Source organism: Oryctolagus cuniculus, chromosome 8 (genome assembly GCF_051225735.1).
Source record: "Oryctolagus cuniculus isolate XC-2025 breed Fujian yellow rabbit chromosome 8, ASM5122573v1, whole genome shotgun sequence".
Taxonomy (NCBI): Eukaryota; Metazoa; Chordata; class Mammalia; order Lagomorpha; family Leporidae; genus Oryctolagus; species Oryctolagus cuniculus.
Window position 1 is genome coordinate 73,641,475 of NC_142874.1, and position 16,694 is coordinate 73,658,168.

The 16,694-nt window shown below is 40.8% G+C and overlaps 1 protein-coding gene across 2 annotated transcripts in view; it reads left to right on the forward strand.

Moving 5' to 3' along the window:
• Positions 1-16,694, forward strand: part of TNIP3 (TNFAIP3 interacting protein 3) — a 115,327-nt gene that overhangs the window by 16,411 nt on the left and 82,222 nt on the right. The window lies entirely within an intron of this gene.

Here is a 16,694-nt window from a genome sequence, read left to right on the forward strand (position 1 = left end):
AGCAACTCTATTTCACCAGTAAGGTGGCAAAGGAGCTGTATCTTTTTTTCTTGGTTTGTTTAACCCTAAACTCAGGCATAGTGTGAGAAGCTTACTGGGTGCCTTATCAGAATATTCCTTCCTCAGCCACTCACCACATCCTATCAAGCCTTCAAGGTTTTTCTCAAGCCTCATTCTATTCACCGGCCCCTAGAGCTGCTGTTTTGACTTCTTATTTGGGGTCTTCTGTATATGAGATATTGTGCTAGCTCCTTGCTGAAGCGAAATCAGATACAGACCCTATCCTGTGGCTGAGAAGTGAAAAACTGCATATTTCTAAGGATTATATATAGTAGAAGGTTTTGCCTCCTATAAGAGGCACAGATAATGTGCTCTGTGAGATCAAAGCTGATGTTACTGGATTCCTAAATACATGAACAAATAGGCACAAAGAAGTTTGCCCTAGCTTCTACCTAGAGAAGACTAGGAGAGAGAGCAAAACAAGAAGGAAAGAAATGTCATGGTAGGGAAGTTGAGCACTTGGGTTAAAATTAGCAGGCTGTTCATTTTGGCTTCTGCACCTGGTGTGTAAATACAAAAGACTAAGGAGACTCTGTGGACATCTGGTGTGAGAAACTAAACAGCTGAGGATTTTTTCTATAGACCAATGTTTCTCTGTTTATAAAGACAAAGCTTTTTTGCAGTATCTTTTAAGTGGAAGATAATTTCAAGAAATAACTTAAATTTCTCAAGTCAGTATTTCTCAAACTAGCATTCTCAGGCCATGTGATTCTGGAGACAGATGATCAGGTTCTTGGTGTGTAAAAATCTTTTCATTAAAAGAGGCCTATATATACTTCTGATATCAAAATCATGCCTGTGGAGAAGAGGAACAATTAAGATTTTGAATGGGGATTGGCAATAGATTAGTATAGCAACAGTGTTTAAAATGTGCTAGCCAGGGAGAAGATTAAACACTTGAATAAATACAGAAATATTTATTTCTCTCATTCCTCTAAACTGTTTATAAGTATCCATAACAAGTGCCTTAACCTTGATCTATATTTAATGTATTATTTTATTATGTGCTACTTCTATTCCTTTAAACCTTTGCTGTGTGGATGCCTTACCTCCTTGGTGAGATTTTACTTACCTAAAGGGATAGACTCAGCACACAGCAGTATCTTTCCCCTGAACTTAATGAGTCTATAACAAGCATAAACCTATTTCATATACATTTTTCTAAAATGTAAGTAAAATACAATTTTTAAAAAAAAAATTATGTATTTGAAAGTCAGAGTTACACAGAGAGAGAAGGAGAGGCAGAGAGAGAGAGGTCTTTCATCTACTGGTTCACTCCCCAATTGGCCGCAGTGGCCGGAGCTGAGCCGATCCAAAGCCAGGAGCCAGGAGCTTCCTTGGGGTCTCCCACACAGGTGAAGGGGCCCAAGGAATTGCTCCATATTCTACTGCTTTCCCAGGCCATAGCAGAAAGCTGGATTTGAAGTGAAGCAGCCAAGACTTGAACCAGTGCCCATATGGGATGCCAGCACTGCAGGTTGCGGCTTTACCCGCTATGCCACAGCTCTGGCTCCAGTAAAATATAAATTCACATCACAGGAGTAAGCTAAGGATTAAGGGATTATATTGACAATCTCTAAGATGCTATAGGTGTTAAAGAAACATAGAAAGTATACAATGTTGAGTGATTTCTAGGAAAGATGACACCACATTCTCCTTTGGTAACAGAAGTACATAGTCAGCAAAATTTTACAAGTTTAAAAGGAAAGAGTCAAGGAGAGAGGTAGGAGGGACAAAAAGAAAAAACAAGCAAGCAAGCAGGCAGGCAGGCAGGCAGGCACACAATGTTTCCTCAAAGAAGTAGGGTTTAGCTTCACCCCTCCCCCCCCATATACACACAAAGCCACAAGCCATTTTCTTCATGTGGAGAATGGTGCAGACCTTATATAAGCTCCCTGAGTCCTAATTTATTGCCTTTTCTCCACAACAATGCTTATGAATGTTTAGATTCTCTGGGTTTACAATGATGTTAATCACACAAAATTTAGTGGTTAATATGTTTTTCTTCTCCAATGGTCAAATGTTCATATTTCGTGGGGAATGAGACATGGATGGATCTTTCGATAGTAATCTACAATGTTCAGAGGATGATTTGCAGGTTGATCTCCGGAGTACCATAAGTGGGGTCCAAAAGAAGGGCGGGACACGAGACAAGTGCTGCAGTCCACATCTTTGGCTCAGGGAAAGCGAAAGAGAAAAGAAGGTAGAGTGCAAAGGACTGCAGCAGATGGCCCTGAGTCATCATCTTCCCCTGGTTGTCTCTGGAACAGACTCCTTTCTCGCTGAAACACTTTAGAATCTGCAGGGGTAAAACTGCCTTGTCTGCGAGGATCATTTATTGGTGATATTGCTGACAGAGCAACTTCCTTTCTAAGGGATAGTGAAGAAGTGGAAGAAACAACTTGTTCTCAGCAGGGGCCCCTTCAAAGTCAATCCAACATTTCACAATTGTTCTATTTCCCTTGAACTTCGTCTGGAAGCCTGTTGCTGGAGAAGCAGCCCTACTCAGCACGTTATGATGCTGGGGTCATCCTTTCTGTGAGGTCCTCTCCTACTGCCAGTTTTTCCTTTTAATTTCTCCAAAGCAGATGTTTCCCTGTACTAACCTTCATTTAAAGAAGTACACTTTTCTTTTTTTAAAAAAAGGGGGGGGGGGGCTATGCATTCAGAAATTTACAATTTTAATGTAGCAAAGATAGCTATTGTGGTTCATTTTAGCTCTAAGTCCAGATCATTGCAGAAGGAAACCAGTTTGTCCTGATGTGAAACTCGTTGGCCGTCAAGAAGCCTAGTGTGAAGCATCCTCAGATGCCATCAGTTATTAATTATCTCTGGTAACAATATACTGGCTTTCAGCTGCACGCACAGAGCTCTGTGTCTTTCTCCACACATTCAAATGTCTTTATGTAAAACATTGGTATACCTTAAAAAACTAAACAGCAGTTTTGCTTTGCTTTTTTTTTTCCATATGAATAACACACTGCCTTCCAGATGCAGTATTTGGCAGCCATGCAGCTGCTGGCTATTACAAGTCCCTTACAGCTCCATTTTTTTTTTTTTTTGGTCATAAAGGGGAGAGAAGTGTAGGGATGTTTATGGGGTGGCAGACAGATGTTTGAGTTGGAGCAGAAAGAAGTATGAAATGAGCGAAAGCCAAATGATCTCTTCAGTGATATCATCAACATTTTTACAATTCTTTTGGCTTCTTTATTATTCATTCCTTTCCTACCTGACCCTCAATTAAAAGACCCTGGAAAAGTGGAATAAAGGGCAATTTATATCATTGTTATCCACATTGCAGAGAAGTTCAGGCTTTTTCATAAATACAGATATCCCCAGAGATTGTTCCTGTTGATTCATGTTGTTCTGTTAAGCAGAAGCGAAATCTGATTTGAAGAGCTGAATATGCATTTTAATGATGCATGAAACATCATCGATCACAATTTTCTCATATAGTTTACTAATTTATTTATTTGCAGGACAGATTTTTCAATTTTTCAGAAATTGCATTTCTTGAAACTAAGAAACATCAAAGCCACATTGCATTTCTGCCAATAGCCTAAGTTTGTTCTCTTTTCAAACACAGAAAGTAGCCTCTGAACACTGTGTTTATATGTAGCCTATTAAATGAAATTCACTTTTACTGGAGAGATCAATTCACAGAGATTTAAGACAAGAGATTTGGGGAAAACTATGCTTTCAGCCAGGCTCTATAAAGCACATAATCAGAAAAGCCCTTTCCCCATAAACAGCACCTCTGGGATAAACACAGCTCCATTTTCTAAGGTCTCCAATACACAGAAGGTCCACGCAGATAGCTGTAATCCATGACTACCTTTTGTTCTGTCTGTTTTTCATACATCGTGCTTGTAAAGCTGTCACAGTGTGCTACGAAGTATTGAGGGATATTGCTGGGAAGAATACCAAAGTAGACTCTTCCCAAAAATCAACGTATCACTTCGCTGGGAAGGACTGGTACTTCCTCCCAGCATGAAATTTGTGCGTCTGGAGCCTGGGACTTGGCCAGCTTTTATCTCTGTGGAAATGGCTTTGATAAAAGCAACAGAGGCCTAGAGCTAGCCAGTAGGTCCTTGGGAAGCCACCAGCAGGCCACAGACAACATGCAGCCAGCCCAGTCTGTTCTTTTTGTGTGTGGCAACTCTAAGAGTAGCTCTCTTTTTACGGCAGGCTTCAGGGTTTATGCTGAAGCCATCTCCAACTCAGTAATTAAGCACACAGACTCTCTGTGGCAATATATTCCGATTTTGTGGCTTGAATTTAAGGCAGTTCAAAGCCAATGGACATGATGGAAGGTATTACATTAGCAAAATTCCGGTTTTCAAGGCAATTTGGAAATACCAAATTTACAACTTTCTCTGCTTCTCTGACAGGAAGTCATGCCAATATGCTAAGAGAGGAAATGAAGGCAGTGGGAAGGAGGAGAGAAATAAATGAAGGGACTGGGGTTTGCAAAATTCAATTTGGTTTTGGTGTGGATCTTCTCTCTTCTTTCATCTAAATTGAAATTTTAAAGTTAATATGCTCAGTGAATTAGGTTTTTATCTCTTGTAGACTTCCACTTGGTGTCCTGCATCTGTCTTTGTTCAAACATCGGTTTATTTAAGAGTCAGCATGTTATGCTGAGACTTTGAAATACATTTTTATTCCTTGCTTTTAGCAATTTGTATCACTTGCTAGTTTTAATGCTGACATGAAACTCCAGCCATCACTTCATATTCTGAAATGGAATATGCTGTGCTAGACAGGATTATAATTATTAAATCCACATCACCGCCAACACAACTAGAAAATCATTTTTTTCCATTTTACCTTCAAGAAATATTTCTAAACCAGAGACATTTCTGCTTTCTATCTCAATTATTTTCATTGTTTTAGCCATATAAATGCACTCATTTTCTTTATATCACCAGATTGACATTTTCCATTGTCATAGAAAATACTAGCTCAATAAAAAGCAAAATAAAAATGTTTTAATAGTCAAATCCTTTGGTGACTTGCCTCTTTTGTTTCCATCTCTCTCTATGCTATGCCACACTTACCTATTTTAGAACACAAGAGTAGGCTGTGCCCTGATGTGCAAAAAGGAAGTAAAATGTATGTTTTGAATGTGGTCCCCAAAAGTTTATGTGCTGGTATTTGGAGGTGGAAAGTAACTGGAATTAGATGAGCTCCTGGGGGTACGGTACCCAGGCTGGTATTTGTGGCAGTGTTAGAAAAGCAAGAGAGACTGGAGCTGGCACACTTGCTCTGTCTTGTCATGTGCTGTTCTCCGTCACCTTATGACACAGCAAAAAGTCCCTCCCCAGCTATGAGTGGATCCTGGCATCACACTCGCGGACTTCCCAGTTTCCAGAACCGTGGACTGTCGTTCCTCCGCGAGCGGAGGAGCGGCACCGGACCGGACGCTGTTATTCCCTTGCTGTCGGTTTTTCCTACAGTAAAGCAAGCACAAGTAAAGAGAAGAACGAAATAACGAGCTCCCCAGCAAACTCTCCACCAACTTTCCACCCCCGAACTTTCCACCAGCCCGGAGACAGTAGTTGTCCCAGAAAGTGCAGTTGAGTCTCCTTTTATAGTCCTCTTCCACCAATCTGTGCTCCGCTGCCTGCGTGCTGAGCACGCTGCTTTCTTCCAATCAGAGGTTGGGTCAGCTCCTGCAACTCATTAGTCGAGTTGATGAGCAGCCGAAGCCGCTGTGTAGAACTTGTTCACTCCCTCTCAGCGCCATGTTGTGGGGGCCGGGCCCTGCTTCCCACAGTGGACCAAATAAACGTCAAGGCTTATAAACCACCCAGTGTGTGGGTTTTGTTGCAGCAGCAGTAAATAGATTGAGACATTGTAAAAATGAAGGGGTCTTTTAAAAGTTCGTGAAAAAGTGCATTATGAAGAAAATCTATGAATGGATTTCAAAAAAACTTTGCACCAAAATAAACCTTACTTTTAATTTCATTTTCCATGAAAATATTTTTTAAAATATTTATTTTACTTATTTGAAAAATAGTATTGCAGCAGGGGTCGGGCAACAGAGACAGAGAGGTTTCCCATCTGCTGATTTACTCCAAAAAATTGGCTACAAAGGCTGGGACTGGGCTAGGCTGAAGCCAGGAGCCAAGAAATTGTTCCATGTCTCCGTGTGGGTCCAGGGGCCCAAGCACTTGGACCATCCTCTGCTACCTTCCCAGGAGCATTAGCAGGGAGCTGGATGGGAATTAAGCAGCTGGGACTCAAACTGGTGCCCATATGGGATGTCGGTGCCCTAGAAAGTGGGCTAACCCACTGCACCACAACACCGTCCTCCAGGAACTTTTTAAAGGACTATCATTTTAGCAACAAAGCTTAGATGAGTTTCACACCCTATGTGATCAATATTATTAATATTTGAATGTGATACTGTTGGAAGTGCTATTCTTCATAATCAAACTTTATATTTGTGGAGTATTTGTATAACTTGGAAAGCTGTTTCACATTTGTATCTAAAATTCAGAGGTCACAGGTTACATAGAACAGTGAACTTCTGTGTGTGGTTCTGGGCTAATTTTAAATATAGCTGTGTCTTTCCTGTTGATTTGTTAGTTGCTCTTATAAGAAAATGGCCTGCATAGTCATACTGAATGGCACATGGTAAGTGTTCAAAAATATTTTTTGAATGAATGCATAAGTGGAGACTAATTTACCCTGGAGGGATGCTCAACCCCTATTCTAAGCAGAGTAATTTTATGAGCACCACAAATTCACCTACTCCTCTGCCATATTTTTTTAAAGATTTATTTATTGCCGGTGCCGCGGCTCACTAGGCTAATCCTCTGCCTAGCGGCGCCGGCACACCGGGTTCTAGTCCCGGTCGGGGCGCCGGATTCTGTCCCGGTTGCACCTCTTCCAGGCCAGCTCTCTGCTGTGGCCAGGGAGTGCAGTGGAGGATGGCCCAGGTGCTTGGGCCCTACACCCCATGGGAGACTAGGAAAAGCACCTGGCTCCTGGCTCCTGCCATCGGCCGCAGCGCGCCGGCCGCGGCAGCCATTGGAGGGTGAACCAACGGCAAAAGGAAGACCTTTCTCTCTGTCTCTCTCTCTGACTGTCCACTCTGCCTGTCAAAAAAAAAAAAAAAAAAGATTTATTTATTGGAAAGGAGAGTTACAGAAAGGCAGAGGCAGAGAGAGAGAGAGAGAGAACGAGAGAGGTCTTCTATCCACTGGTTCACTCCCCAGATGGCCACAAGGGTTGGAGCTGCACCAATCCGAAAGCAGGAACCAGGAGCTGCTTCTGGGTCTTCCACTGTTTTCCCAGGCCATAGCAGAGATCTGGATCAGAATTGGAGCTGTTAGGGCTTGAATCGGTGCCCATATGGGGTGCCAGTACTGCAGATGGTGACTTCACCTGCTACGCCACAGTGCCAGCCCCATCATCTTTTCATCCTCCTTGCCTCTTTCTTTTTTAATATTTTAATTAATTAAATTTATTTATTTCAGAAGCAAAGAGAGAGAGAGAGAGAGAGAGAGAGAGATTAGGCAGATCACTCACCATCTGCTGGTCCATTCTCCAAATGCCCAAAAGGCCAGGGCTGGGCCAGGGCCAGAAAAGTCAATCCAGGTTTTTCACCTGCGTCTCAATTATTTGAGTCACACCTGCTGTTTGCCAAGGTCTGCAACTGGCAGGAAGCTGGAGTTAGGAGCCAGTCCTTGGAATGGAACTCAGACACTCTCATGTGGGACATGGTCATTTTAATTGGCATCTTAACTACTAGGCCAAATGCCCATCTTTCTTCGCTTTATTTTTTTCTTTAAAAATGGGACCTTAGTGAGAAGACTTTGATACAAATTGTTCTTCCAAGTAGATATATTATGAGCATTTTCCCAAGTAAATGTCTGTCTATGCATAATCCAGTTACATTGCTGTGTCACTATTTACTTAACTGATTCTTTGAAATATTTAGGTAGAATTCAGTCTTCTCTGGGGAATAATAGTACTTGTCGTTAAGACTTTGGACACATTCACTTTTTGCTTTCCTTAAGATAAATTCCTGACAATGGAACTTTTGAGTAAAAGTATAAAACAAATGTAAGGTTGTTAAAAAGCATTTCTTAATGTTTTCAATCATGATGTAGACCAATTTCCCTTCATTCCAAGAGTGAAGAGTCAGTTTTATACATTATTATGACACCAAATATTACTCATCATTGAAAGCAGTACTCCACTCTGTTCAAAATTTTCTTCCTAAAAATAAGTGCTATTTTTCAATCGAGTTAAAACTTGTTCTTTACTTCGCTTTGTTAGCTTTGAAGATTTTTCTCTCACCAAATGAAATGACCTACCTGCAGTCAGTCACTTTTCTCCCTATACTCATTTCTAAAATTTCTATCCTCTACCTTCTAAATGGTTTCTCCTCATACAACTTTTTTCCAATACTTTCTTTACTATCGCATCTGAACTTTTAATCTTTAGATTTAAAAAAATCCATTATGGGGGGCCAGCAACGTGGCACATTTGGTTAACCTTTCTCTTACAATGCCAGCATCCCATATGGGCAGCGGTTCTAGTCCTGGCAGCTCCATTTCCAATGGGAAGCTGCTCCCTGCTAGTGCACCTGGGAAAGCAGTGGAAGATGGTCAAAGTCCTTGGGCCCCTCCCACCCACCAGGGAGAGCTCGAAGGAGTTCTAGGCCCCTGGTTTCTGCCTGGCTCAGGCCCAGTTGTTGTAGCCATTTGGAGAGTGAACCAGTGCATAGAAGTCCTCTCTTTCTGTCTCTTCGTCTCTGTAACTCTGCCTTTCAAACAAATACAAAAACAAAAATAAGTTTAAAAAAATGTAGCCTTAAAAAATCCATTTTGGGGGATTTAACAGGGCTTTGGCTAAAGGAAAGTATTAAACTTATACTCTCTTCCTTTTTTTTCCCTGAAATATCTTGTATGTGCTTTATATCTTGTTGATACCATGCTTTTCTACTTATTATTGAAGAAATCAAGATAAATTAAGAATCATTTTACTGTATTTTATTTTTTGCTATTGATTTACTTGAAAAGCAAATCAGCAGAGAGAGGAGACAGATAAAAAGAGATTTTTTCCAGTAGTTCACTCATTAAATGGCCATAGCAGCCAAATCTGGACCAGAATGAAGCCAGAAGCTAGGAACTCCATCAGGGTCTCCGACATGGGTGTCAGCAGTGCAAGTACTTGTGCCATCTTCTGCTGTCTTCCCAGGCACATTAGCAGGAATCTGGATGACAAGCAGAGCAGCCAGTACTCAAATATTAGATGCTGGTATCCCAAGAGGTAGTACAACCAATTGCACCACGATGCTGGTCCCTTAGGAATTATTTTATTAGTGAGAATCTGTGTATTTACTTCCAATTAGGATTAAATTTCTTTCATTTCATGTTTTGCTCCTGAATTTCACCTTGCTGATCTCACCTCCTGCTTTGTTGTTATTTGCATTTGGTTGTTATAGGAGTACCTACCTTAACCCAATCTCTTCTTTTTAGCCTCTCTGAACCACTTGTTTTGGTGTCTCTTTTATTTGTCATAGATTTGGATTTTGCTTTGTAAAGCATACTGAAAATGCTGTTCATTAAATAGTTAAGCCAATTTTCATTTGTTGATATAACCAGTATGTTTGGTCTCAGTAGTATCTTATTCAATATTAATACTAAATATCGGTGTTTCTTTCTTGGTCTGTGTTCATTGTTCATTTTTAGTATTAGTTTTATTTTTAGGAAAGCTTATATTTTGTCCTAGTAGTTGCCTTTCTGTAAAATTGTGTTAGTCTTTTTTCTTTTTTCCTTCTTTTTTGTACCTAGACTTCTAGGCTTTGGTTTGTTTTAGGGGTAGGGAACATCTAGCCTGTGGGCTTTATAAGGTCTGCAAAATCATTTACTCTGGACTTCCAGGAACGCAATCAGCTACATTACAAGGCAACTGTAAGTGGGACTCAAAATTCAATAAATGTATTGCAGGCTCATTTTAAGTTGATCATTTTGTATGGGGCATGAATCAGGCTACAAATATCCAAATGTCTCTTGGCAGAAAAGATTCCCCACCCCGTGAATGCCCTTTGGCTCCTGTCTACAACTTGGGCAGCATGTCTACTGTCTTTTTTTTTCTTCCAATTTTTAAAAATTACTTTCACTCAGTCAGACCATGTGTATTTCGTAACACTTTCATATACTTGTTTTTACCTTTGATTAAGTTTCAGATACATATTTGGATCTATTTCAATATTCACCTGTAGTTTTTTTGCTAAAGTTTCTTATGTATTTAGAACAGATAAGACAGCTTAGCTGGATACAAATTTATTTACTTATACTTTTCTTTCCAAATTTTTTTTGAAAATACTACTTCACTCTTACCTGACATTGTAGATTTCTTTCAGAAATGGTTTTTGTTTTTCATTAAGGACCCTTTTTTTCTGATTCTCCAGATTTGGATAGGTATACTGGATTCTATGGTATTGTTTTCCAAGGTATAAGATGGTAATTTTCAAAAAATGATACTGGGACAAGTGTTGTAGTGTAGCTTTCTTCTTCCAAGTCACCATCCTCTTCTCCACAGGGGACTTCCAGGGCTAGCAGTGTTGGGGACAACTTGCCATGTCTTTTGAGCCCTGTTACTTTGCTCAGTCTTTGCTCAGGACTACCTTTTCGAAAATGGTTTATAAAATAAACAAACTTGGAAGATAAAAAGCAACGTTTCCTTCCAGACTAAGGAGTACAATCGCTTATAGTCTTCAAAGAATCTCTCTGTGCAGCAAGAGCTGACATATTTACTGTCCAGTATAAAATATCCAGTGTCCCTAAGTTCAAGGCTTCTCCCCAGTACCATAACCTTCTATGCTGCAAATGTCATCTGGCTCTCTTTGCAACTCACTGTGGGAACATGGCTTGAGGAACTAGCCCAATCTATCAGCAAATGCTGTTAATCTAATACTGTTGCTCTGAGAAATAAAGTCCTTGGTTTTGACATAAACTCTCATCTCTTCTGCAGGCATCCATGAGATAGTGATAAGCTAACTTGTTAGTTTGCATGGATGGGAAACTCTCAAATATTTCACAATTATTGACACTTGTCTTTTGTCCTCATACTTGGTCTTTGGCTCCCTGGAACCAGGACTCAGACATGTTCTGAGCATTTTCCCACTCAGAATAAGCCTTTCTCTCTCTCTCTCTTTTAAGATTTGTTTATTTGAAAGTCCACGCTACACAGAGAGAGAAGGAGAAGCAAAGAGAGAGAAAGAGAGAGAGAGAGAGAGAGAGAGAGACCTCCCATTTGCTGGTTCACTCCCCAATTTATATTTTTACCTCCTTGTCTAAATTGTACCTGTCCCATTTGTGGTTGACTACACACCAGATCTTCAGGCTTCTTGTTGTTTTCACTCACCTATATTTTAACTCAGTATTAGAGCAGTTAAGCATAACATTTAAAAATCAACAAAAGAAAAATGACAGAGGACTATTGCAGATGTGATGTCTGCATAGATTTGGTTGCCTAATTCATTGACAGTTAACAATTATAAGCCACATGTTGGTGCATCCTAGTTTCTAGCAAAGTTGAATTTTTTTGGAATTTTTATTGATTTTGTAAGAATATATTAATTGCCCTTTTTGACTTAAAAGTGTCTCCTGTACAGTTGCCATAGCTTAGTGCCTTCTTTATTTTATGAGCTACATCACTTGTACATTTTTTTATTTAATTATTTTCATCTACTTGAAAGGCAGAATGACAGAGAGAGAGAGAAAGAGAAGGAGAGAGATATCTTCCATCTGCTGGTTCACTCCTCAAATGCCTGCAACATCACTTGTACATTTTTTTATTTAATTATTTTCATCTACTTGAAAGGCAGAATGACAGAGAGAGAGAGAGAAAGAGAAGGAGAGAGATATCTTCCATCTGCTGGTTCACTCCTCAAATGCCTGCAACAGACAGAGCTGGGCCAGGCCTAACCCAGGAACCTGGAACTCCCAACACGGATAGCAGGGACCTAAGCACTTGGGCCATTGACTCTGCCTCCCAGAATTCATGGCAGAGAGCTGGATCAGAAGCAGAGCAGCCAGGACCCAAACAAATACTCTTCTGATATGAGATGCGGAAGTTATAGCAGTGGCTTAACCTGCTGCTGCCCCTAAATACATCATTTATCATTAGTTTTTACTGATCTGGATGTTGTTTTTCTTTGCATTCTGGAGAACTGTTTAAATCCTCAGAGTTCCTTGATCTTTTTTCTTCAACTTACAGTAGTCAACAACAGCAACAAACAGCCAGTCAACCAAGCAAAAAAACCAAACCACACACATAAGGGCCTTTCATGACAATTCTTTTCCAATGAGATTTTCCTCTGCCTGACCACCTCCTTTGTTCTTAGCTCTTTGCCCTTTGGAGTCACTATTTATATTTATTTCAATTTTGAATTGAAAGGTCAAGGGGCAGCCCCCATGAATACAAAATCAGATAGCTCTGTACCTTTGGAAGATTAGTATATTAAACAAACAAAAATTCTAGAATAGATCCAAATCTATTTTAATATATTTAAATAAATTTTCATTTTAAACGTACACTCACATGTCTATAATAAAATGCTTCTGACAATGATGAGTAATTTGTACATGATTTTTTAAGAAATAAGCTGATCATTGTATTTAACTTACTTGAGGATCAGAGAGTAACAGCAACTTCCTTACTGTGTTAAGGTGAGGATTAAATGAGGTAACACTTGTAAAGTAAAGTGTTTAGTGGGGCCAGTGCTGTTGCATAGTGGGTAAAGCCACCACCTGCAGTGTTGGCATCCCATATGGGCACCAGTTCAAGTCCCAGCTGCTCCACTTCTGATCCAGCTCTCTGCTATGTCCTGAGAAAGCAGTAGAAGATGGCCCGAGTCCTTGGGCCCCTGCACCCTTGTGGGAGACCCGGAAGAAGCTCCTGGCTCCTGGCTTCAGATTGGTCCAGCTCTGGCCATTGCGGCCATTTGGGGAATGAACCAGTGGATGGAAGACCTCTCTCTCTCTCTGCCTCTGCCCTTCTGTAACTCTGCCTTTCAAATAAATAAATCTTTAATTAAAAAAGTGTTAGCAAAAGGCTTATACTTGTTTTAATCTACTTAGTCAACACATACACTGAGGATGTCTAAAAGACATTCCATATGAGTCAAAAGAAAAGAAGAAAAGAGGGAAGGAAGGAGAAAGGAAGGAAGAAAGAAGAAAGAAAAAACTCATCTGTTTCAGATTTTCTGCACTCTGTCTTCACTGTTTCAATAAAAGGAAATTTCATTTCTTCCAGTTACAAAGTCTAATAGAACTTGGAGGCATACTTGAGAACTTTGTCTCTTTCCCTTCCCACTCCTACTGGCTAAATTCTAATTATGCCCAGAATTCAACTTTTTCTCTCCACATCACTCACTACCACTGTGTCCAAACCACTAGCAGCCTGGGGCTGCACGATTTAATCAGCTCTCTGCATGTACCTTTTCTTTGTCTCTGTGCAGGAGAAAGAAACTTTGGCTGCTGGGATGCTATTGTAAGCCCAACAACCAGAGTGATCATCCAATATATGTCACATCATATCTTTCTTTTGCTCAAAACGCCCATCTATTCAGAGTGAAATCTGAAGTTTTTCCAGAACCCAAAACCCTCTTTGAGCTGACTCTGTTTTGCTTTTCTAGTATAACCTATTACAATTGCCCCTCTAGTTCCTTCTGCTCCAATCACATTTTCCCATTGCTGTTTGTTGGACAAACCAGGCAATTGCTAGTCTTGGCTTTGCATTGGCTACCTTTACAGGGAATACACTTTCTCCAGTAAATATTACTTTCTCCAGAATATTACTTCCTCCAGTAAACCACCTGGCTCATCCTAGACCCCCTGCAAGCCTTGCTCATATTTGCTTTCACTGAGTGTTGTCTTTGATCATCCCATTGAAAATTGCAATCCCCACCTCCTTAGCCCTATACCCCATGGATTTGATCACACTTACATCTCTCTATATTTAATCTATGACACCTATTACCTGTTAAAATGCTAACTAGGCCGTCTCAGCGGCTCACTAGGCTAATCCTCCGCCTTGCAGCGCCAGCACACCGGGTTCTAGTCCCGGTTGGGGCGCCGGATTCTGTCCCGGTTGCCCCTCTTCCAGGCCAGCTCTCTGCTGTGGCCAGGGAGTGCAGTGGAGGATGGCCCAAGTACTTGGGCCCTGCACCCCATGGGAGACCAGGAGAAGTACCTGGCTCCTGCCATCGGATCAGCGTGGTGCGCCGGCCGCGGCGGCCATTGGAGGGTGAACCAACGGCAAAAGAAGACCTTTCTCTCTGTCTCTCTCTCTCACTGTCCACTCTGCCTGTCAAAAAATTAAAAAAAAAATGCTAACTAGACAAAGGGCCACTGTAAATGGGAGAGGAAAAAATATTCATAAAGGAAAGTCAGTCAGGAACCAAAACTATCAATTATAGAAAAGAATAAGCATATGAATAACAAGCATTGAAATATAGTCAACATCACTTTGTTGACAAAGATATTAATTAATAACTTTTAGGGCTTACTTTAGTTGTAGAAGAGTGAGAATTCTTATTCAAAGTTGATAGAAATAAAATCATTATAACCGGCCGGCGCCGCGGCTCACTAGGCTAATCCTCCGCCTAGCGGCGCCGGCACACCGGGTTCTAGTCCCGGTCGGGGCGCCGGATTCTGTCCCGGTTGCCCCTCTTCCAGGCCAGCTCTCTGCTGTGGCCAGGGAGTGCAGTGGAGGATGGCCCAGGTGCTTGGGCCCTGCACCCCATGGGAGACCAGGAGAAGTACCTGGCTCCTGCCATCGGATCAGCGTGGTGCGCCGACCGCGGCGGCCATTGGAGGGTGAACCAACGGCAAAGGAAGACCTTTCTCTCTGTCTCTCTCTCTCACTGTCCACTCTGCCTGTCAAAAAAATAAATAAAAAAATAAAAAAAAATCATTATAACCAATTTGGAAAAGAAGTTAGAAGCACTATTAAAAGATACAATGTTCATGAGACAACATAACTTTGGTAAATTAATTCTTTCTAAATAAAGTACCAGTAATCTAAGAACATATCTGGACAGGTATTTCTATTATACATTAATTTTAGTGATATTAAAAAAGAAAAGAAATTAAGTAGAAACAATGTGATACTCCATCATATGGAAATACTAATACTAATTATAACAATAGGGTGGCCTGAAGGAAGAATAAATTATATTATTAACTTTTTATAATCACTACGGTTTGCTTGCTACGGAGAGAGAGGATGTATTTTTACAAATCAAAAATGTCTAATAAAGAAAAAATAAAACAGGTCATGATTTGAAAATACATGGCTCAGTGTTCCAACAAGTAGATAACAAGTCTGTGTCATTTCAGATGAACTCAATTTTTATCTCAACGCATAATAAAGATGACATTTAAAATCAGTTATGTGATTTCAACTTGGGAGTTGGCCTAGTTCAGTTCCTTAGGTTTACGAATAAGGAAACAGAGATCTTCACACACACAGCGGGTTCTTCATATGTGCATTCATCAACACACAAGCGAGCAGGGTAATTATTGCTCCAATCACAGTTGGTAACAGGACATCTCATATCCAGGTCTGATTCCAAATCCAGCTCTCTTTCTATGAGAACACAAGCCTGGGACACAGTATGCAGACATGTGCATTGCCTGAAGCAATGATTGACTAGGCCAGAATGTGTTTTTGAACATTCTGCTTCTAAATTTGCCTAACACAGATATCACAATGCCCAGAATGAACAGCCATGGTTATGCTTTTCTCTGAGAAAATCTATAGATTTTTATTTTGGATGTTGGAGTTTCGGTTTCTGTTTGCTTGCTTGCTATTTGAAGCACACAAAATAAAGCTTGGAGATGATCTTAAATGCATGAAATAGAACTCAATGCCTAGGGATCTGGATGTTCCATTCGGAGCCACTGTACTGTCTGAGGCTGGCCAGTGACCCTGCCCATCGCCTCAGGGTTTCCGAGTGAGTCCTCGTCTGATCCTTCCAGGTAATCAATGAAGCATTAACACAGCCATGCAGCTGTTGCCTTTCGTGGAACATTTGAATAGCACGTTTTCTGGACTTTCCTCACACCTCTAAATTTCCTTTCTTGCCCTCTACTCAAGCAGGTGCATCATTCGAGTCCATTCACAAATTAACCATAGTTATTGTGGCCACCAAATTTCCCCTTGACCTTCGACTCCTACTCTCCTCCCCTGCTCACAGTTCCACTTTTACTAATGTTCAGAGACTCTTAATAAAGAGTGACCTTTACTTTCACTCTCCCCTACAGATCCAGAGAGGCAGTTTCACTTTGTGGCACTTCTCTCTGGGTTTACTTCCACCCATTATAAGTTATTTTCCAGTACAGTTGTGTTTGTTCTATTAACAGGGCCTGGGCAGAAGACATGAAATAGGCAGCTGAGATGGAGCTCCAGAAATATACTGGGGGAAAGGGAACAAAAAGCTCTCTGGAGAAATTACAACCAAAATAAGCAGACAGCCTGTTGGGGAAAAGATAGCCAAGGTAGTACCTGGTTGCTGGCAGCAGCTCAGTGGACATTGAATCAATAACTTAGGTAGTTTCAGCCACAGTTCTCCTTGAACCAGACTGTTTTGTCTTAGGAAAAGG